This window comes from Hyperolius riggenbachi, chromosome 1 (genome assembly GCF_040937935.1).
Source record: "Hyperolius riggenbachi isolate aHypRig1 chromosome 1, aHypRig1.pri, whole genome shotgun sequence".
NCBI lineage: Eukaryota > Metazoa > Chordata > Amphibia > Anura > Hyperoliidae > Hyperolius > Hyperolius riggenbachi.
The window spans coordinates 413,682,373-413,700,632 of record NC_090646.1 but is presented as its reverse complement, the minus strand read 5'-3'; the positions used below and the strand labels follow the sequence as shown (position 1 = coordinate 413,700,632).

General features: G+C 46.5%; 37 non-coding genes across 37 annotated transcripts; all 37 read left to right on the top strand.

The window, feature by feature from the left end:
* The first annotated feature begins 377 nt into the window (after window positions 1–377).
* TRNAL-CAG (transfer RNA leucine (anticodon CAG)) lies at window positions 378–460 on the top strand. Its single transcript has one exon. It is a non-coding gene; the product is annotated as a tRNA-Leu (tRNA).
* Window positions 461–1,295: 835 nt separating this feature from the next.
* TRNAT-UGU (transfer RNA threonine (anticodon UGU)) lies at window positions 1,296–1,368 on the top strand. Its single transcript has one exon. It is a non-coding gene; the product is annotated as a tRNA-Thr (tRNA).
* A 466-nt stretch (window positions 1,369–1,834) lies between these two features.
* On the top strand, window positions 1,835–1,917 carry TRNAL-CAG (transfer RNA leucine (anticodon CAG)). The gene has a single exon. It is a non-coding gene; the product is annotated as a tRNA-Leu (tRNA).
* Window positions 1,918–2,745: 828 nt separating this feature from the next.
* TRNAT-UGU (transfer RNA threonine (anticodon UGU)) lies at window positions 2,746–2,818 on the top strand. The gene has a single exon. It is a non-coding gene; the product is annotated as a tRNA-Thr (tRNA).
* Window positions 2,819–3,286: 468 nt separating this feature from the next.
* TRNAL-CAG (transfer RNA leucine (anticodon CAG)) lies at window positions 3,287–3,369 on the top strand. Its single transcript has one exon. It is a non-coding gene; the product is annotated as a tRNA-Leu (tRNA).
* A 649-nt stretch (window positions 3,370–4,018) lies between these two features.
* TRNAL-CAG (transfer RNA leucine (anticodon CAG)) lies at window positions 4,019–4,101 on the top strand. Its single transcript has one exon. It is a non-coding gene; the product is annotated as a tRNA-Leu (tRNA).
* A 103-nt stretch (window positions 4,102–4,204) lies between these two features.
* TRNAT-UGU (transfer RNA threonine (anticodon UGU)) lies at window positions 4,205–4,277 on the top strand. Its single transcript has one exon. It is a non-coding gene; the product is annotated as a tRNA-Thr (tRNA).
* Window positions 4,278–4,743: 466 nt separating this feature from the next.
* TRNAL-CAG (transfer RNA leucine (anticodon CAG)) lies at window positions 4,744–4,826 on the top strand. The gene has a single exon. It is a non-coding gene; the product is annotated as a tRNA-Leu (tRNA).
* A 645-nt stretch (window positions 4,827–5,471) lies between these two features.
* Window positions 5,472–5,554, top strand: TRNAL-CAG (transfer RNA leucine (anticodon CAG)). Its single transcript has one exon. It is a non-coding gene; the product is annotated as a tRNA-Leu (tRNA).
* Window positions 5,555–6,199: 645 nt separating this feature from the next.
* TRNAL-CAG (transfer RNA leucine (anticodon CAG)) lies at window positions 6,200–6,282 on the top strand. The gene has a single exon. It is a non-coding gene; the product is annotated as a tRNA-Leu (tRNA).
* A 105-nt stretch (window positions 6,283–6,387) lies between these two features.
* TRNAT-UGU (transfer RNA threonine (anticodon UGU)) lies at window positions 6,388–6,460 on the top strand. The gene has a single exon. It is a non-coding gene; the product is annotated as a tRNA-Thr (tRNA).
* A 468-nt stretch (window positions 6,461–6,928) lies between these two features.
* TRNAL-CAG (transfer RNA leucine (anticodon CAG)) lies at window positions 6,929–7,011 on the top strand. The gene has a single exon. It is a non-coding gene; the product is annotated as a tRNA-Leu (tRNA).
* A 641-nt stretch (window positions 7,012–7,652) lies between these two features.
* Window positions 7,653–7,735, top strand: TRNAL-CAG (transfer RNA leucine (anticodon CAG)). Its single transcript has one exon. It is a non-coding gene; the product is annotated as a tRNA-Leu (tRNA).
* Window positions 7,736–7,837: 102 nt separating this feature from the next.
* TRNAT-UGU (transfer RNA threonine (anticodon UGU)) lies at window positions 7,838–7,910 on the top strand. Its single transcript has one exon. It is a non-coding gene; the product is annotated as a tRNA-Thr (tRNA).
* A 564-nt stretch (window positions 7,911–8,474) lies between these two features.
* Window positions 8,475–8,547, top strand: TRNAT-UGU (transfer RNA threonine (anticodon UGU)). Its single transcript has one exon. It is a non-coding gene; the product is annotated as a tRNA-Thr (tRNA).
* Window positions 8,548–9,014: 467 nt separating this feature from the next.
* Window positions 9,015–9,097, top strand: TRNAL-CAG (transfer RNA leucine (anticodon CAG)). Its single transcript has one exon. It is a non-coding gene; the product is annotated as a tRNA-Leu (tRNA).
* A 101-nt stretch (window positions 9,098–9,198) lies between these two features.
* Window positions 9,199–9,271, top strand: TRNAT-UGU (transfer RNA threonine (anticodon UGU)). Its single transcript has one exon. It is a non-coding gene; the product is annotated as a tRNA-Thr (tRNA).
* A 467-nt stretch (window positions 9,272–9,738) lies between these two features.
* TRNAL-UAG (transfer RNA leucine (anticodon UAG)) lies at window positions 9,739–9,821 on the top strand. Its single transcript has one exon. It is a non-coding gene; the product is annotated as a tRNA-Leu (tRNA).
* Window positions 9,822–9,927: 106 nt separating this feature from the next.
* TRNAT-UGU (transfer RNA threonine (anticodon UGU)) lies at window positions 9,928–10,000 on the top strand. The gene has a single exon. It is a non-coding gene; the product is annotated as a tRNA-Thr (tRNA).
* A 469-nt stretch (window positions 10,001–10,469) lies between these two features.
* TRNAL-CAG (transfer RNA leucine (anticodon CAG)) lies at window positions 10,470–10,552 on the top strand. Its single transcript has one exon. It is a non-coding gene; the product is annotated as a tRNA-Leu (tRNA).
* A 643-nt stretch (window positions 10,553–11,195) lies between these two features.
* On the top strand, window positions 11,196–11,278 carry TRNAL-CAG (transfer RNA leucine (anticodon CAG)). Its single transcript has one exon. It is a non-coding gene; the product is annotated as a tRNA-Leu (tRNA).
* A 101-nt stretch (window positions 11,279–11,379) lies between these two features.
* TRNAT-UGU (transfer RNA threonine (anticodon UGU)) lies at window positions 11,380–11,452 on the top strand. The gene has a single exon. It is a non-coding gene; the product is annotated as a tRNA-Thr (tRNA).
* Window positions 11,453–12,021: 569 nt separating this feature from the next.
* On the top strand, window positions 12,022–12,094 carry TRNAT-UGU (transfer RNA threonine (anticodon UGU)). The gene has a single exon. It is a non-coding gene; the product is annotated as a tRNA-Thr (tRNA).
* A 466-nt stretch (window positions 12,095–12,560) lies between these two features.
* TRNAL-CAG (transfer RNA leucine (anticodon CAG)) lies at window positions 12,561–12,643 on the top strand. Its single transcript has one exon. It is a non-coding gene; the product is annotated as a tRNA-Leu (tRNA).
* Window positions 12,644–12,746: 103 nt separating this feature from the next.
* TRNAT-UGU (transfer RNA threonine (anticodon UGU)) lies at window positions 12,747–12,819 on the top strand. The gene has a single exon. It is a non-coding gene; the product is annotated as a tRNA-Thr (tRNA).
* Window positions 12,820–13,287: 468 nt separating this feature from the next.
* On the top strand, window positions 13,288–13,370 carry TRNAL-CAG (transfer RNA leucine (anticodon CAG)). The gene has a single exon. It is a non-coding gene; the product is annotated as a tRNA-Leu (tRNA).
* A 97-nt stretch (window positions 13,371–13,467) lies between these two features.
* On the top strand, window positions 13,468–13,540 carry TRNAT-UGU (transfer RNA threonine (anticodon UGU)). The gene has a single exon. It is a non-coding gene; the product is annotated as a tRNA-Thr (tRNA).
* A 467-nt stretch (window positions 13,541–14,007) lies between these two features.
* TRNAL-CAG (transfer RNA leucine (anticodon CAG)) lies at window positions 14,008–14,090 on the top strand. The gene has a single exon. It is a non-coding gene; the product is annotated as a tRNA-Leu (tRNA).
* A 103-nt stretch (window positions 14,091–14,193) lies between these two features.
* On the top strand, window positions 14,194–14,266 carry TRNAT-UGU (transfer RNA threonine (anticodon UGU)). The gene has a single exon. It is a non-coding gene; the product is annotated as a tRNA-Thr (tRNA).
* Window positions 14,267–14,733: 467 nt separating this feature from the next.
* On the top strand, window positions 14,734–14,816 carry TRNAL-CAG (transfer RNA leucine (anticodon CAG)). The gene has a single exon. It is a non-coding gene; the product is annotated as a tRNA-Leu (tRNA).
* Window positions 14,817–14,919: 103 nt separating this feature from the next.
* TRNAT-UGU (transfer RNA threonine (anticodon UGU)) lies at window positions 14,920–14,992 on the top strand. Its single transcript has one exon. It is a non-coding gene; the product is annotated as a tRNA-Thr (tRNA).
* Window positions 14,993–15,648: 656 nt separating this feature from the next.
* Window positions 15,649–15,721, top strand: TRNAT-UGU (transfer RNA threonine (anticodon UGU)). The gene has a single exon. It is a non-coding gene; the product is annotated as a tRNA-Thr (tRNA).
* A 467-nt stretch (window positions 15,722–16,188) lies between these two features.
* Window positions 16,189–16,271, top strand: TRNAL-CAG (transfer RNA leucine (anticodon CAG)). The gene has a single exon. It is a non-coding gene; the product is annotated as a tRNA-Leu (tRNA).
* A 99-nt stretch (window positions 16,272–16,370) lies between these two features.
* Window positions 16,371–16,443, top strand: TRNAT-UGU (transfer RNA threonine (anticodon UGU)). The gene has a single exon. It is a non-coding gene; the product is annotated as a tRNA-Thr (tRNA).
* Window positions 16,444–17,012: 569 nt separating this feature from the next.
* TRNAT-UGU (transfer RNA threonine (anticodon UGU)) lies at window positions 17,013–17,085 on the top strand. Its single transcript has one exon. It is a non-coding gene; the product is annotated as a tRNA-Thr (tRNA).
* Window positions 17,086–17,552: 467 nt separating this feature from the next.
* On the top strand, window positions 17,553–17,635 carry TRNAL-CAG (transfer RNA leucine (anticodon CAG)). Its single transcript has one exon. It is a non-coding gene; the product is annotated as a tRNA-Leu (tRNA).
* A 103-nt stretch (window positions 17,636–17,738) lies between these two features.
* TRNAT-UGU (transfer RNA threonine (anticodon UGU)) lies at window positions 17,739–17,811 on the top strand. Its single transcript has one exon. It is a non-coding gene; the product is annotated as a tRNA-Thr (tRNA).
* Window positions 17,812–18,260: the final 449 nt, after the last annotated feature.

The window sequence follows — 18,260 nt, the reverse complement described above, 5'->3', positions numbered from 1 at the left end:
AACTCCCCTTACATGAAAGATCACATTACATTCAACCCTGGTCAAGGTTCACAACATTGACCCCACTTTGAGCAAAAAAAAAAAAAAAAACCTTACTGGCTCCAAGAAGACTTAGACCACATTCATAACATTCTCTTCCTAAAAAGAGAGCGGCCGTATTCCGTTCTTCTGGATGGCCAAGAAGCCAACACTGGTGCTTATGCCACCATTCATGGGTTGGCCTAATAACGGTAGCTATGATTCTAGAGCTGGAGGCTGCCTTACTTCTGCCCTCAAGGGCTAGGTGCCATTCACATGTCTTGATTGAAGGCTTCGTAGAAGACCACAATTCAGCTCTCTCAACCACCCTACTTTCCGGTGGCACAATGCACCTCCGTGTTAGGATGGCCGAGCGGTCTAAGGCGCTGCGTTCAGGTCGCAGTCTCCCCTGGAGGCGTGGGTTCAAATCCCACTTCTGACAGCATTTGCATGGTTTTTTCACGGTTCCCCTACCTGCTAGTCTTTCACAGCCAAGAACGTTTTTTTTTTTTTTTTTTTTTTAAACGCATTTACACAACAGAGCACTGTGGCTCTAGAGCTCAGGGGTTAGAGCACTGGTCTTGTAAACCAGGGGTCGTGAGTTCAAATCTCACTAGGGCCTAAGTGTTATTTCATGCGCTGTATCTTTCTTTCCTGACAACCTATTTTCTTTCACCAGCTGTCTTATCAAAAACCGCCACTGCCTCTAGGTCAACTCCCCTTACATGAAAGATCACATTACATTCAACCCTGGTCAAGGTTCACAACATTGACCCCACTTTGAGCAAAAAAAAAAAAACAAATCCTTACTGGCTCCAAGAAGACTTAGACCACATTCATAACATTCTCTTCCTAAAAAGAGAGCGGCCGTATTCCGTTCTTCTGGATGACCAAGAAGCCAACACTGGTGCTTATGCCACCATTCATGGGTTGGCCTAATAACGGTAGCTATGATTCTAGAGCTGGAGGCTGCCTTACTTCTGCCCTCAAGGGCTAGGTGCCATTCACATGTCTTGATTGAAGGCTTCGTAGAAGACCACAATTCAGCTCTCTCAACCACCCTACTTTCCGGTGGCACAATGCACCTCCGTGTCAGGATGGCCGAGCGGTCTAAGGCGCTGCGTTCAGGTTGCAGTCTCCCCTGGAGGTGTGGGTTCAAATCCCACTTCTGACAGCGTTTGCATGGTTTTTTCACGGTTCCCCTACCTGCTAGTCTTTCACAGCCAAGAACGTTTTTTTTTTATTTTTTTTAACACATTTACACAGCAAAGCACTGTGGCTCTATAGCTCAGGGGTTAGAGCACTGGTCTTGTAAACCAGGGGTCGTGAGTTCAAATCTCACTAGGGCCTAAGCGTTATTTCATGCGCTGTATCTTTCTTTCCTGACAACCTATTTTCTTTCACCAGCTGTCTTATCAAAAACCGCCACTGCCTCTAGGTCAACTCCCCTTACATGAAAGATCACATTACATTCAACCCTGGTCAAGGTTCACAACATTGACCCCACTTTGAGCAAAAAAAAAAAAAAACCTTACTGGCTCCAAGAAGACTTAGACCACATTCATAACATTCTCTTCCTAAAAAGAGAGCGGCCGTATTCCGTTCTTCTGGATGGCCAAGAAGCCAACACTGGTGCTTATGCCACCATTCATGGGTTGGCCTAATAACGGTAGCTATGATTCTAGAGCTGGAGGCTGCCTTACTTCTGCCCTCAAGGGCTAGGTGCCATTCACATGTCTTGATTGAAGGCTTCGTAGAAGACCACAATTCAGCTCTCTCAACCACCCTACTTTCCGGTGGCACAATGCACCTCCGTGTCAGGATGGCCGAGCGGTCTAAGGCGCTGCGTTCAGGTCGCAGTCTCCCCTGGAGGCGTGGGTTCAAATCCCACTTCTGACAGCGTTTGCATGGTTTTTTCACGGTTCCCCTACCTGCTAGTCTTTCACAGCCAAGAACGTTTTTTTTTTTTTTTTTTTTAACACATTTACACAACAGAGCACTGTGGCTCTATAGCTCAGGGGTTAGAGCACTGGTCTTGTAAACCAGGGGTCGTGAGTTCAAATCTCTCTAGGGCCTAAGCGTTATTTCATGCGCTGTATCTTTCTTTCCTGACAACCTATTTTCTTTCAACAGCTGTCTTATCAAAAACCGCCACTGCCTCTAGGTCAACTCCCCTTACATGAAAGATCACATTACATTCAACCCTGGTCAAGGTTCACAACATTGACCCCACTTTGAGCAAAAAAAAAAAAAAAACCTTACTGGCTCCAAGAAGACTTAGACCACATTCATAACATTCTCTTCCTAAAAAGAGAGCGGCCGTATTCCGTTCTTCTGGATGGCCAAGAAGCCAACACTGGTGCTTATGCCACCATTCATGGGTTGGCCTAATAACGGTAGCTATGATTCTAGAGCTGGAGGCTGCCTTACTTCTGCCCTCAAGGGCTAGGTGCCATTCACATGTCTTGATTGAAGGCTTCGTAGAAGACCACAATTCAGCTCTCTCAACCACCCTACTTTCCGGTGGCACAATGCACCTCCGTGTCAGGATGGCCGAGCGGTCTAAGGCGCTGCGTTCAGGTCGCAGTCTCCCCTGGAGGCGTGGATTCAAATCCCACTTCTGACAGCGTTTGCATGGTTTTTTCACGGTTCCCCTACCTGCTAGTCTTTCACAGCCAAGAACGTTTGTTTTTTTTTTTTTAACACATTTACACAACAGAGCACTGTGGCTCTATAGCTCAGGGGTTAGAGCACTGGTCTTGTAAACCAGGGGTCGTGAGTTCAAATCTCACTAGGGCCTAAGCGTTATTTCATGTGCTGTATCTTTCTTTCCTGACAACCTATTTTCTTTCACCAGCTGTCTTATAAAAAACCGCCACTGCCTCTAGGTCAACTCCCCTTACATGAAAGATCACATTACATTCAACCCTGGTCAAGGTTCACAACATTGACCCCACTTTGAGCAAAAAAAAAAAAAAAAACCTTACTGGCTCCAAGAAGACTTAGACCACATTCATAACATTCTCTTCCTAAAAAGAGAGCGGCCGTATTCCGTTCTTCTGGATGGCCAAGAAGCCAACACTGGTGCTTATGCCACCATTCATGGGTTGGCCTAATAACGGTAGCTATGATTCTAGAGCTGGAGGCTGCCTTACTTCTGCCCTCAAGGGCTAGGTGCCATTCACATGTCTTGATTGAAGGCTTCGTAGAAGACCACAATTCAGCTCTCTCAACCACCCTACTTTCCGGTGGCACAATGCACCTCCGTGTTAGGATGGCCGAGCGGTCTAAGGCGCTGCGTTCAGGTCGCAGTCTCCCCTGGAGGCGTGGGTTCAAATCCCACTTCTGACAGCATTTGCATGGTTTTTTCACGGTTCCCCTACCTGCTAGTCTTTCACAGCCAAGAACGTTTTTTTTTTTTTTTTTTTTTTAAACGCATTTACACAACAGAGCACTGTGGCTCTAGAGCTCAGGGGTTAGAGCACTGGTCTTGTAAACCAGGGGTCGTGAGTTCAAATCTCACTAGGGCCTAAGTGTTATTTCATGCGCTGTATCTTTCTTTCCTGACAACCTATTTTCTTTCACCAGCTGTCTTATCAAAAACCGCCACTGCCTCTAGGTCAACTCCCCTTACATGAAAGATCACATTACATTCAACCCTGGTCAAGGTTCACAACATTGACCCCACTTTGAGCAAAAAAAAAAAAACAAATCCTTACTGGCTCCAAGAAGACTTAGACCACATTCATAACATTCTCTTCCTAAAAAGAGAGCGGCCGTATTCCGTTCTTCTGGATGACCAAGAAGCCAACACTGGTGCTTATGCCACCATTCATGGGTTGGCCTAATAACGGTAGCTATGATTCTAGAGCTGGAGGCTGCCTTACTTCTGCCCTCAAGGGCTAGGTGCCATTCACATGTCTTGATTGAAGGCTTCGTAGAAGACCACAATTCAGCTCTCTCAACCACCCTACTTTCCGGTGGCACAATGCACCTCCGTGTCAGGATGGCCGAGCGGTCTAAGGCGCTGCGTTCAGGTCGCAGTCTCCCCTGGAGGTGTGGGTTCAAATCCCACTTCTGACAGCGTTTGCATGGTTTTTTCACGGTTCCCCTACCTGCTAGTCTTTCACAGCCAAGAACGTTTTTTTTTTTTTTTTTTTAACACATTTACACAACAAAGCACTGTGGCTCTATAGCTCAGGGGTTAGAGCACTGGTCTTGTAAACCAGGGGTCGTGAGTTCAAATCTCACTAGGGCCTAAGCGTTATTTCATGCGCTGTATCTTTCTTTCCTGACAACCTATTTTCTTTCACCAGCTGTCTTATCAAAAACCGCCACTGCCTCTAGGTCAACTCCCCTTACATGAAAGATCACATTACATTCAACCCTGGTCAAGGTTCACAACATTGACCCCACTTTGAGCAAAAAAAAAAAAAAACCTTACTGGCTCCAAGAAGACTTAGACCACATTCATAACATTCTCTTCCTAAAAAGAGAGCGGCCGTATTCCGTTCTTCTGGATGGCCAAGAAGCCAACACTGGTGCTTATGCCACCATTCATGGGTTGGCCTAATAACGGTAGCTATGATTCTAGAGCTGGAGGCTGCCTTACTTCTGCCCTCAAGGGCTAGGTGCCATTCACATGTCTTGATTGAAGGCTTCGTAGAAGACCACAATTCAGCTCTCTCAACCACCCTACTTTCCGGTGGCACAATGCACCTCCGTGTCAGGATGGCCGAGCGGTCTAAGGCGCTGCGTTCAGGTCGCAGTCTCCCCTGGAGGCGTGGGTTCAAATCCCACTTCTGACAGCGTTTGCATGGTTTTTTCACGGTTCCCCTACCTGCTAGTCTTTCACAGCCAAGAACGTTTTTTTTTTTTTTTTTTTTTAACACATTTACACAACAGAGCACTGTGGCTCTATAGCTCAGGGGTTAGAGCACTGGTCTTGTAAACCAGGGGTCGTGAGTTCAAATCTCTCTAGGGCCTAAGCGTTATTTCATGCGCTGTATCTTTCTTTCCTGACAACCTATTTTCTTTCAACAGCTGTCTTATCAAAAACCGCCACTGCCTCTAGGTCAACTCCCCTTACATGAAAGATCACATTACATTCAACCCTGGTCAAGGTTCACAACATTGACCCCACTTTGAGCAAAAAAAAAAAAAAAACCTTACTGGCTCCAAGAAGACTTAGACCACATTCATAACATTCTCTTCCTAAAAAGAGAGCGGCCGTATTCCGTTCTTCTGGATGGCCAAGAAGCCAACACTGGTGCTTATGCCACCATTCATGGGTTGGCCTAATAACGGTAGCTATGATTCTAGAGCTGGAGGCTGCCTTACTTCTGCCCTCAAGGGCTAGGTGCCATTCACATGTCTTGATTGAAGGCTTTGTAGAAGACCACAATTCAGCTCTCTCAACCACCCTACTTTCCGGTGGCACAATGCACCTCCGTGTCAGGATGGCCGAGCGGTCTAAGGCGCTGCGTTCAGGTCGCAGTCTCCCCTGGAGGCGTGGGTTCAAATCCCACTTCTGACAGCGTTTGCATGGTTTTTTCACGGTTCCCCTACCTGCTAGTCTTTCACAGCCAAGAACGTTTTTTTTTTTTTTTTTTTTTAACACATTTACACAACAGAGCACTGTGGCTCTAGAGCTCAGGGGTTAGAGCACTGGTCTTGTAAACCAGGGGTCGTGAGTTCAAATCTCACTAGGGCCTAAGCGTTATTTCATGCGCTGTATCTTTCTTTCCTGACAACCTATTTTCTTTCACCAGCTGTCTTATCAAAAACCGCCACTGCCTCTAGGTCAACTCCCCTTACATGAAAGATCACATTACATTCAACCCTGGTCAAGGTTCACAACATTGACCCCACTTTGAGCAAAAAAAAAAAAAAAACCTTACTGGCTCCAAGAAGACTTAGACCACATTCATAACATTCTCTTCCTAAAAAGAGAGCGGCCGTATTCCGTTCTTCTGGATGGCCAAGAAGCCAACACTGGTGCTTATGCCACCATTCATGGGTTGGCCTAATAACGGTAGCTATGATTCTAGAGCTGGAGGCTGCCTTACTTCTGCCCTCAAGGGCTAGGTGCCATTCACATGTCTTGATTGAAGGCTTCGTAGAAGACCACAATTCAGCTCTCTCAACCACCCTACTTTCCGGTTGCACAATGCACCTCCGTGTCAGGATGGCCGAGCGGTCTAAGGCGCTGCGTTCAGGTCGCAGTCTCCTATGGAGGCGTGGGTTCAAATCCCACTTCTGACAGCGTTTGCATGGTTTTTTCACGGTTCCCCTACCTGCTAGTCTTTCACAGCCAAGAACGTTTTTTTTTTTTTTTTTTTTTAACACATTTACACAACAGAGCACTGTGGCTCTATAGCTCAGGGGTTAGAGCACTGGTCTTGTAAACCAGGGGTCGTGAGTTCAAATCTCACTAGGGCCTAAGCGTTATTTCATGTGCTGTATCTTTCTTTCCTGACAACCTATTTTCTTTCACCAGCTGTCTTATCAAAAACCGCCACTGCCTCTAGGTCAACTCCCCTTACATGAAAGATCACATTACATTCAACCCTGGTCAAGGTTCACAACATTGACCCCACTTTGAGCAAAAAAAAAAAAAAAAACCTTACTGGCTCCAAGAAGACTTAGACCACATTCATAACATTCTCTTCCTAAAAAGAGAGCGGCCGTATTCCGTTCTTCTGGATGGCCAAGAAGCCAACACTGGTGCTTATGCCACCATTCATGGGTTGGCCTAATAACGGTAGCTATGATTCTAGAGCTGGAGGCTGCCTTACTTCTGCCCTCAAGGGCTAGGTGCCATTCACATGTCTTGATTGAAGGCTTCGTAGAAGACCACAATTCAGCTCTCTCAACCACCCTACTTTCCGGTGGCACAATGCACCTCCGTGTTAGGATGGCCGAGCGGTCTAAGGCGCTGCGTTCAGGTCGCAGTCTCCCCTGGAGGCGTGGGTTCAAATCCCACTTCTGACAGCGTTTGCATGGTTTTTTCACGGTTCCCCTACCTGCTAGTCTTTCACAGCCAAGAACGTTTTTTTTTTTTTTTTTAACAAATTTACACAACAGAGCACTGTGGCTCTAGAGCTCAGGGGTTAGAGCACTGGTCTTGTAAACCAGGGGTCGTGAGTTCAAATCTCACTAGGGCCTAAGCGTTATTTCATGCGCTGTATCTTTCTTTCCTGACAACCTATTTTCTTTCACCAGCTGTCTTATCAAAAACCGCCACTGCCTCTAGGTCAACTCCCCTTACATGAAAGATCACATTACATTCAACCCTGGTCAAGGTTCACAACATTGACCCCACTTTGAGCAAAAAAAAAAAAAAAACCTTACTGGCTCCAAGAAGACTTAGACCACATTCATAACATTCTCTTCCTAAAAAGAGAGCGGCCGTATTCCGTTCTTCTGGATGGCCAAGAAGCCAACACTGGTGCTTATGCCACCATTCATGGGTTGGCCTAATAACGGTAGCTATGATTCTAGAGCTGGAGGCTGCCTTACTTCTGCCCTCAAGGGCTAGGTGCCATTCACATGTCTTGATTGAAGGCTTCGTAGAAGACCACAATTCAGCTCTCTCAACCACCCTACTTTCCGGTGGCACAATGCACCTCCGTGTCAGGATGGCCGAGCGGTCTAAGGCGCTGCGTTCAGGTCGCAGTCTCCCCTGGAGGCGTGGGTTCAAATCCCACTTCTGACAGCGTTTGCATGTTTTTTTCACGGTTCCCCTACCTGCTAGTCTTTCACAGCCAAGAACGTTTTTTTTTTTTTTTTTTAACACATTTACACAACAGAGCACTGTGGCTCTATAGCTCAGGGGTTAGAGCACTGGTCTTGTAAACCAGGGGTCGTGAGTTCAAATCTCACTAGGGCCTAAGCGTTATTTCATGCGCTGTATCTTTCTTTCCTGACAACCTATTTTCTTTCACCAGCTGTCTTATCAAAAACCGCCACTGCCTCTAGGTCAACTCCCCTTACATGAAAGATCACATTACATTCAACCCTGGTCAAGGTTCACAACATTGACCCCACTTTGAGCAAAAAAAAAAAAAAAAACCTTACTGGCTCCAAGAAGACTTAGACCACATTCATAACATTCTCTTCCTAAAAAGAGAGCGGCCGTATTCCGTTCTTCTGGATGGCCAAGAAGCCAACACTGGTGCTTATGCCACCATTCATGGGTTGGCCTAATAACGGTAGCTATGATTCTAGAGCTGGAGGCTGCCTTACTTCTGCCCTCAAGGGCTAGGTGCCATTCACATGTCTAAGCGGTCTAAGGCGCTGCGTTCAGGTCGCAGTCTCCCCTGGAGGCGTGGGTTCAAATCCCACTTCTGACAGCGTTTGCATGGTTTTTTCACGGTTCCCCTACCTGCTAGTCTTTCACAGCCAAGAACGTTTTTTTTTTTTTTTTTCAACACATTTACACAACAGCGCACTGTGGCTCTATAGCTCAGGGGTTAGAGCACTGGTCTTGTAAACCAGGGGTCGTGAGTTCAAATCTCACTAGGGCCTAAGCGTTATTTCATGTGCTGTATCTTTCTTTCCTGACAACCTATTTTCTTTCACCAGCTGTCTTATCAAAAACCGCCACTGCCTCTAGGTCAACTCCCCTTACATGAAAGATCACATTACATTCAACCCTGGTCAAGGTTCACAACATTGACCCCACTTTGAGCAAAAAAAAAAAAAAAACCTTACTGGCTCCAAGAAGACTTAGACCACATTCATAACATTCTCTTCCTAAAAAGAGAGCGGCCGTATTCCGTTCTTCTGGATGGCCAAGAAGCCAACACTGGTGCTTATGCCACCATTCATGGGTTGGCCTAATAACGGTAGCTATGATTCTAGAGCTGGAGGCTGCCTTACTTCTGCCCTCAAGGGCTAGGTGCCATTCACATGTCTTGATTGAAGGCTTCGTAGAAGACCACAATTCAGCTCTCTCAACCACCCTACTTTCCGGTGGCACAATGCACCTCCGTGTCAGGATGGCCGAGCGGTCTAAGGCGCTGCGTTCAGGTCGCAGTCTCCCCTGGAGGCGTGGGTTCAAATCCCACTTCTGACAGCGTTTGCATGGTTTTTTCACGGTTCCCCTACCTGCTAGTCTTTCACAGCCAAGAACGTTTTTTTTTTTTTTTTTAACACATTTACACAACAGAGCACTGTGGCTCTATAGCTCAGGGGTTAGAGCACTGGTCTTGTAAACCAGGGGTCGTGAGTTCAAATCTCACTAGGGCCTAAGTGTTATTTCATGCGCTGTATCTTTCTTTCCTGACAACCTATTTTCTTTCACCAGCTGTCTTATCAAAAACCGCCACTGCCTCTAGGTCAACTCCCCTTACATGAAAGATCACATTACATTCAACCCTGGTCAAGGTTCACAACATTGACCCCACTTTGAGCAAAAAAAAAAAAAAAACCTTACTGGCTCCAAGAAGACTTAGACCACATTCATAACATTCTCTTCCTAAAAAGAGAGCGGCCGTATTCCGTTCTTCTGGATGGCCAAGAAGCCAACACTGGTGCTTATGCCACCATTCATGGGTTGGCCTAATAACGGTAGCTATGATTCTAGAGCTGGAGGCTGCCTTACTTCTGCCCTCAAGGGCTAGGTGCCATTCACATGTCTTGATTGAAGGCTTCGTAGAAGACCACAATTCAGCTCTCTCAACCACCCTACTTTCCGGTGGCACAATGCACCTCTGTGTCAGGATGGCTGAGCGGTCTAAGGCGCTGCGTTTAGGTCGCAGTCTCCCCTGGAGGCGTGGGTTCAAATCCCACTTCTGACAGCGTTTGCATGGTTTTTTCACGGTTCCCCTACCTGCTAGTCTTTCACAGCCAAGAACGTTTTTTTTTTTTTTTTTTTTTTAACACATTTACACAACAGAGCACTGTGGCTCTATAGCTCAGGGGTTAGAGCACTGGTCTTGTAAACCAGGGGTCGTGAGTTCAAATCTCACTAGGGCCTAAGCGTTATTTCATGTGCTGTATCTTTCTTTCCTGACAACCTATTTTCTTTCACCAGCTGTCTTATCAAAAACCGCCACTGCCTCTAGGTCAACTCCCCTTACATGAAAGATCACATTACATTCAACCCTGGTCAAGGTTCACAACATTGACCCCACTTTGAGCAAAAAAAAAAAAAAAAAACCTTACTGGCTCCAAGAAGACTTAGACCACATTCATAACATTCTCTTCCTAAAAAGAGAGCGGCCGTATTCCGTTCTTCTGGATGGCCAAGAAGCCAACACTGGTGCTTATGCCACCATTCATGGGTTGGCCTAATAACGGTAGCTATGATTCTAGAGCTGGAGGCTGCCTTACTTCTGCCCTCAAGGGCTAGGTGCCATTCACATGTCTTGATTGAAGGCTTCGTAGAAGACCACAATTCAGCTCTCTCAACCACCCTACTTTCCGGTGGCACAATGCACCTCCGTGTTAGGATGGCCGAGCGGTCTAAGGCGCTGCGTTCAGGTCGCAGTCTCCCCTGGAGGCGTGGGTTCAAATCCCACTTCTGACAGCGTTTGCATGGTTTTTTCACGGTTCCCCTACCTGTTAGTCTTTCACAGCCAAGAACGTTTTTTTTTTTTTTTTTTTAACACATTTACACAACAGAGCACTGTGGCTCTAGAGCTCAGGGGTTAGAGCACTGGTCTTGTAAACCAGGGGTCGTGAGTTCAAATCTCACTAGGGCCTAAGCGTTATTTCATGCGCTGTATCTTTCTTTCCTGACAACCTATTTTCTTTCACCAGCTGTCTTATCAAAAACCGCCACTGCCTCTAGGTCAACTCCCCTTACATGAAAGATCACATTACATTCAACCCTGGTCAAGGTTCACAACATTGACCCCACTTTGAGCAAAAAAAAAAAAAAAACCTTACTGGCTCCAAGAAGACTTAGACCACATTCATAACATTCTCTTCCTAAAAAGAGAGCGGCCGTATTCCGTTCTTCTGGATGGCCAAGAAGCCAACACTGGTGCTTATGCCACCATTCATGGGTTGGCCTAATAACGGTAGCTATGATTCTAGAGCTGGAGGCTGCCTTACTTCTGCCCTCAAGGGCTAGGTGCCATTCACATGTCTTGATTGAAGGCTTCGTAGAAGACCACAATTCAGCTCTCTCAACCACCCTACTTTCCGGTGGCACAATGCACCTCCGTGTCAGGATGGCCGAGCGGTCTAAGGCGCTGCGTTCAGGTCGCAGTCTCCCCTGGAGGCGTGGGTTCAAATCCCACTTCTGACAGCGTTTGCATGTTTTTTTCACGGTTCCCCTACCTGCTAGTCTTTCACAGCCAAGAACGTTTTTTTTTTTTTTTTTAACACATTTACACAACAGAGCACTGTGGCTCTATAGCTCAGGGGTTAGAGCACTGGTCTTGTAAACCAGGGGTCGTGAGTTCAAATCTCACTAGGGCCTAAGCGTTATTTCATGCGCTGTATCTTTCTTTCCTGACAACCTATTTTCTTTCACCAGCTGTCTTATCAAAAACCGCCACTGCCTCTAGGTCAACTCCCCTTACATGAAAGATCACATTACATTCAACCCTGGTCAAGGTTCACAACATTGACCCCACTTTGAGCAAAAAAAAAAAAAAAAACCTTACTGGCTCCAAGAAGACTTAGACCACATTCATAACATTCTCTTCCTAAAAAGAGAGCGGCCGTATTCCGTTCTTCTGGATGGCCAAGAATCCAACACTGGTGCTTATGCCACCATTCATGGGTTGGCCTAATAACGGTAGCTATGATTCTAGAGCTGGAGGCTGCCTTACTTCTGCCCTCAAGGGCTAGGTGCCATTCACATGTCTAAGCGGTCTAAGGCGCTGCGTTCAGGTCGCAGTCTCCCCTGGAGGCGTGGGTTCAAATCCCACTTCTGACAGCGTTTGCATGGTTTTTTCACGGTTCCCCTACCTGCTAGTCTTTCACAGCCAAGAACGTTTTTTTTTTTTTTTTTTTTTTTAACACATTTACACAACAGAGCACTGTGGCTCTATAGCTCAGGGGTTAGAGCACTGGTCTTGTAAACCAGGGGTCGTGAGTTCAAATCTCACTAGGGCCTAAGCGTTATTTCATGCGCTGTATCTTTCTTTCCTGACAACCTATTTTCTTTCACCAGCTGTCTTATCAAAAACCGCCACTGCCTCTAGGTCAACTCCCCTTACATGAAAGATCACATTACATTCAACCCTGGTCAAGGTTCACAACATTGACCCCACTTTGAGCAAAAAAAAAAAAAAACCTTACTGGCTCCAAGAAGACTTAGACCACATTCATAACATTCTCTTCCTAAAAAGAGAGCGGCCGTATTCCGTTCTTCTGGATGGCCAAGAAGCCAACACTGGTGCTTATGCCACCATTCATGGGTTGGCCTAATAACGGTAGCTATGATTCTAGAGCTGGAGGCTGCCTTACTTCTGCCCTCAAGGGCTAGGTGCCATTCACATGTCTTGATTGAAGGCTTCGTAGAAGACCACAATTCAGCTCTCTCAACCACCCTACTTTCCGGTGGCACAATGCACCTCCGTGTCAGGATGGCCGAGCGGTCTAAGGCGCTGCGTTCAGGTCGCAGTCTTCCCTGGAGGCGTGGGTTCAAATCCCACTTCTGACAGCGTTTGCATGGTTTTTTCACGGTTCCCCTACCTGCTAGTCTTTCACAGCCAAGAACGTTTTTTTGTTGTTTTTTTTAACACATTTACACAACAGAGCACTGTGGCTCTATAGCTCAGGGGTTAGAGCACTGGTCTTGTAAACCAGGGGTCGTGAGTTCAAATCTCACTAGGGCCTAAGCGTTATTTCATGCGCTGTATCTTTCTTTCCTGAAAACCTATTTTCTTTCACCAGCTGTCTTATCAAAAACCGCCACTGCCTCTAGGTCAACTCCCCTTACATGAAAGATCACATTACATTCAACCCTGGTCAAGGTTCACAATATTGACCCCACTTTGAGCAAAAAAAAAAAAAAAAACCTTACTGGCTCCAAGAAGACTTAGACCACATTCATAACATTCTCTTCCTAAAAAGAGAGCGGCCGTATTCCGTTCTTCTGGATGGCCAAGAAGCCAACACTGGTGCTTATGCCACCATTCATGGGTTGGCCTAATAACGGTAGCTATGATTCTAGAGCTGGAGGCTGCCTTACTTCTGCCCTCAAGGGCTAGGTGCCATTCACATGTCTTGATTGAAGGCTTCGTAGAAGACCACAATTCAGCTCTCTCAACCACCCTACTTTCCGGTGGCACAATGCACCTCCGTGTCAGGATGGCTGAGCGGTCTAAGGCGCTGCGTTCAGGTCGCAGTCTCCCCTGGAGGCGTGGGTTCAAATCCCACTTCTGACAGCGTTTGCATGGTTTTTTCACGGTTCCCCTACCTGCTAGTCTTTCACAGCCAAGAACGTTTTTTTTTTTTTAACACATTTACACAACAGAGCACTGTGGCTCTATAGCTCAGGGGTTAGAGCACTGGTCTTGTAAACCAGGGGTCGTGAGTTCAAATCTCACTAGGGCCTAAGCGTTATTTCATGCGCTGTATCTTTCTTTCCTGACAACCTATTTTCTTTCACCAGCTGTCTTATCAAAAACCGCCACTGCCTCTAGGTCAACTCCCCTTACATGAAAGATCACATTACATTCAACCCTGGTCAAGGTTCACAACATTGACCCCACTTTGAGCAAAAAAAAAAAAAAAACCTTACTGGCTCCAAGAAGACTTAGACCACATTCATAACATTCTCTTCCTAAAAAGAGAGCGGCCGTATTCCGTTCTTCTGGATGGCCAAGAAGCCAACACTGGTGCTTATGCCACCATTCATGGGTTGGCCTAATAACGGTAGCTATGATTCTAGAGCTGGAGGCTGCCTTACTTCTGCCCTCAAGGGCTAGGTGCCATTCACATGTCTTGATTGAAGGCTTCGTAGAAGACCACAATTCAGCTCTCTCAACCACCCTACTTTCCGGTGGCACAATGCACCTCCGTGTCAGGATGGCCGAGCGGTCTAAGGCGCTGCGTTCAGGTCGCAGTCTCCCCTGGAGGCGTGGGTTCAAATCCCACTTCTGACAGCGTTTGCATGGTTTTTTCACGGTTCCCCTACCTGCTAGTCTTTCACAGCCAAGAACGTTTTTTTGTTTTTTTTTTTAACACATTTACACAACAGAGCACTGTGGCTCTATAGCTCAGGGGTTAGAGCACTGGTCTTGTAAACCAGGGGTCGTGAGTTCAAATCTCACTAGGGCCTAAGCGTTATTTCATGCGCTGTATCTTTCTTTCCTGACAACCTATTTTCTTTCACCAGCTGTCTTATCAAAAACCGCCACTGCCTCTAGGTCAACTCCCCTTACATGAAAGATCACATTACATTCAACCCTGGTCAAGGTTCACAACATTGACCCCACTTTGAGCAAAAAAAAAAAAAAAACCTTACTGGCTCCAAGAAGACTTAGACCACATTCATAACATTCTCTTCCTAAAAAGAGAGCGGCCGTATTCCGTTCTTCTGGATGGCCAAGAAGCCAACACTGGTGCTTATGCCACCATTCATGGGTTGGCCTAATAACGGTAGCTATGATTCTAGAGCTGGAGGCTGCCTTACTTCTGCCCTCAAGGGCTAGGTGCCATTCACATGTCTTGATTGAAGGCTTCGTAGAAGACCACAATTCAGCTCTCTCAACCACCCTACTTTCCGGTGGCACAATGCACCTCCGTGTCAGGATGGCCGAGCGGTCTAAGGCGCTGCGTTCAGGTCGCAGTCTCCCCTGGAGGCGTGGGTTCAAATCCCACTTCTGACAGCGTTTGCATGGTTTTTTCACGGTTCCCCTACCTGCTAGTCTTTCACAGCCAAGAACGTTTTTTTGTTTTTTTTTTTAACACATTTACACAACAGAGCACTGTGGCTCTATAGCTCAGGGGTTAGAGCACTGGTCTTGTAAACCAGGGGTCGTGAGTTCAAATCTCACTAGGGCCTAAGCGTTATTTCATGCGCTGTATCTTTCTTTCCTGACAACCTATTTTCTTTCACCAGCTGTCTTATCAAAAACCGCCACTGCCTCTAGGTCAACTCCCCTTACATGAAAGATCACATTACATTCAACCCTGGTCAAGGTTCACAACATTGACCCCACTTTGAGCAAAAAAAAAAAAAAAACCTTACTGGCTCCAAGAAGACTTAGACCACATTCATAACATTCTCTTCCTAAAAAGAGAGCGGCCGTATTCCGTTCTTCTGGATGGCCAAGAAGCCAACACTGGTGCTTATGCCACCATTCATGGGTTGGCCTAATAACGGTAGCTATGATTCTAGAGCTGGAGGCTGCCTTACTTCTGCCCTCAAGGGCTAGGTGCCATTCACATGTCTTGATTGAAGGCTTCGTAGAAGACCACAATTCAGCTCTCTCAACCACCCTACTTTCCGGTGGCACAATGTACCTCCGTGTCAGGATGGCCGAGCGGTCTAAGGCGCTGCATTCAGGTCGCAGTCTCCCCTGGAGGCGTGGGTTCAAATCCCACTTCTGACAGCGTTTGCATGGTTTTTTCACGGTTCCCCTACCTGCTAGTCTTTCACAGCCAAGAACGTTTTTTTTTTTTTTTTTTTTTTAACACATTTACACAACAGAGCACTGTGGCTCTATAGCTCAGGGGTTAGAGCACTGGTCTTGTAAACCAGGGGTCGTGAGTTCAAATCTCACTAGGGCCTAAGCGTTATTTCATGCGCTGTATCTTTCTTTCCTGACAACCTATTTTCTTTCACCAGCTGTCTTATCAAAAACCGCCACTGCCTCTAGGTCAACTCCCCTTACATGAAAGATCACATTACATTCAACCCTGGTCAAGGTTCACAACATTGACCCCACTTTGAGCAAAAAAAAAAAAAAAACCTTACTGGCTCCAAGAAGACTTAGACCACATTCATAACATTCTCTTCCTAAAAAGAGAGCGGCCGTATTCCGTTCTTCTGGATGGCCAAGAAGCCAACACTGGTGCTTATGCCACCATTCATGGGTTGGCCTAATAACGGTAGCTATGATTCTAGAGCTGGAGGCTGCCTTACTTCTGCCCTCAAGGGCTAGGTGCCATTCACATGTCTTGATTGAAGGCTTCGTAGAAGACCACAATTCAGCTCTCTCAACCACCCTACTTTCCGGTGGCACAATGCACCTCCGTGTCAGGATGGCCGAGCGGTCTAAGGCGCTGCGTTCAGGTCGCAGTCTCCCCTGGAGGCGTGGGTTCAAATCCCACTTCTGACAGCGTTTGCATGTTTTTTTCACGGTTCCCCTACCTGCTAGTCTTTCACAGCCAAGAACGTTTTTTTTTTTTTTTAACACATTTACACAACAGAGCACTGTGGCTCTATAGCTCAGGGGTTAGAGCACTGGTCTTGTAAACCAGGGGTCGTGAGTTCAAATCTCACTAGGGCCTAAGCGTTATTTCATGCGCTGTATCTTTCTTTCCTGACAACCTATTTTCTTTCACCAGCTGTCTTATCAAAAACCGCCACTGCCTCTAGGTCAACTCCCCTTACATGAAAGATCACATTACATTCAACCCTGGTCAAGGTTCACAACATTGACCCCACTTTGAGCAAAAAAAAAAAAAAAAACCTTACTGGCTCCAAGAAGACTTAGACCACATTCATAACATTCTCTTCCTAAAAAGAGAGCGGCCGTATTCCGTTCTTCTGGATGGCCAAGAATCCAACACTGGTGCTTATGCCACCATTCATGGGTTGGCCTAATAACGGTAGCTATGATTCTAGAGCTGGAGGCTGCCTTACTTCTGCCCTCAAGGGCTAGGTGCCATTCACATGTCTAAGCGGTCTAAGGCGCTGCGTTCAGGTCGCAGTCTCCCCTGGAGGCGTGGGTTCAAATCCCACTTCTGACAGCGTTTGCATGGTTTTTTCACGGTTCCCCTACCTGCTAGTCTTTCACAGCCAAGAACGTTTTTTTTTTTTTTTTTTTTTTTAACACATTTACACAACAGAGCACTGTGGCTCTATAGCTCAGGGGTTAGAGCACTGGTCTTGTAAACCAGGGGTCGTGAGTTCAAATCTCACTAGGGCCTAAGCGTTATTTCATGCGCTGTATCTTTCTTTCCTGACAACCTATTTTCTTTCACCAGCTGTCTTATCAAAAACCGCCACTGCCTCTAGGTCAACTCCCCTTACATGAAAGATCACATTACATTCAACCCTGGTCAAGGTTCACAACATTGACCCCACTTTGAGCAAAAAAAAAAAAAAAACCTTACTGGCTCCAAGAAGACTTAGACCACATTCATAACATTCTCTTCCTAAAAAGAGAGCGGCCGTATTCCGTTCTTCTGGATGGCCAAGAAGCCAACACTGGTGCTTATGCCACCATTCATGGGTTGGCCTAATAACGGTAGCTATGATTCTAGAGCTGGAGGCTGCCTTACTTCTGCCCTCAAGGGCTAGGTGCCATTCACATGTCTTGATTGAAGGCTTCGTAGAAGACCACAATTCAGCTCTCTCAACCACCCTACTTTCCGGTGGCACAATGCACCTCCGTGTCAGGATGGCCGAGCGGTCTAAGGCGCTGCGTTCAGGTCGCAGTCTTCCCTGGAGGCGTGGGTTCAAATCCCACTTCTGACAGCGTTTGCATGGTTTTTTCACGGTTCCCCTACCTGCTAGTCTTTCACAGCCAAGAACGTTTTTTTGTTTTTTTTTTTAACACATTTACACAACAGAGCACTGTGGCTCTATAGCTCAGGGGTTAGAGCACTGGTCTTGTAAACCAGGGGTCGTGAGTTCAAATCTCACTAGGGCCTAAGCGTTATTTCATGCGCTGTATCTTTCTTTCCTGAAAACCTATTTTCTTTCACCAGCTGTCTTATCAAAAACCGCCACTGCCTCTAGGTCAACTCCCCTTACATGAAAGATCACATTACATTCAACCCTGGTCAAGGTTCACAATATTGACCCCACTTTGAGCAAAAAAAAAAAAAAAAACCTTACTGGCTCCAAGAAGACTTAGACCACATTCATAACATTCTCTTCCTAAAAAGAGAGCGGCCGTATTCCGTTCTTCTGGATGGCCAAGAAGCCAACACTGGTGCTTATGCCACCATTCATGGGTTGGCCTAATAACGGTAGCTATGATTCTAGAGCTGGAGGCTGCCTTACTTCTGCCCTCAAGGGCTAGGTGCCATTCACATGTCTTGATTGAAGGCTTCGTAGAAGACCACAATTCAGCTCTCTCAACCACCCTACTTTCCGG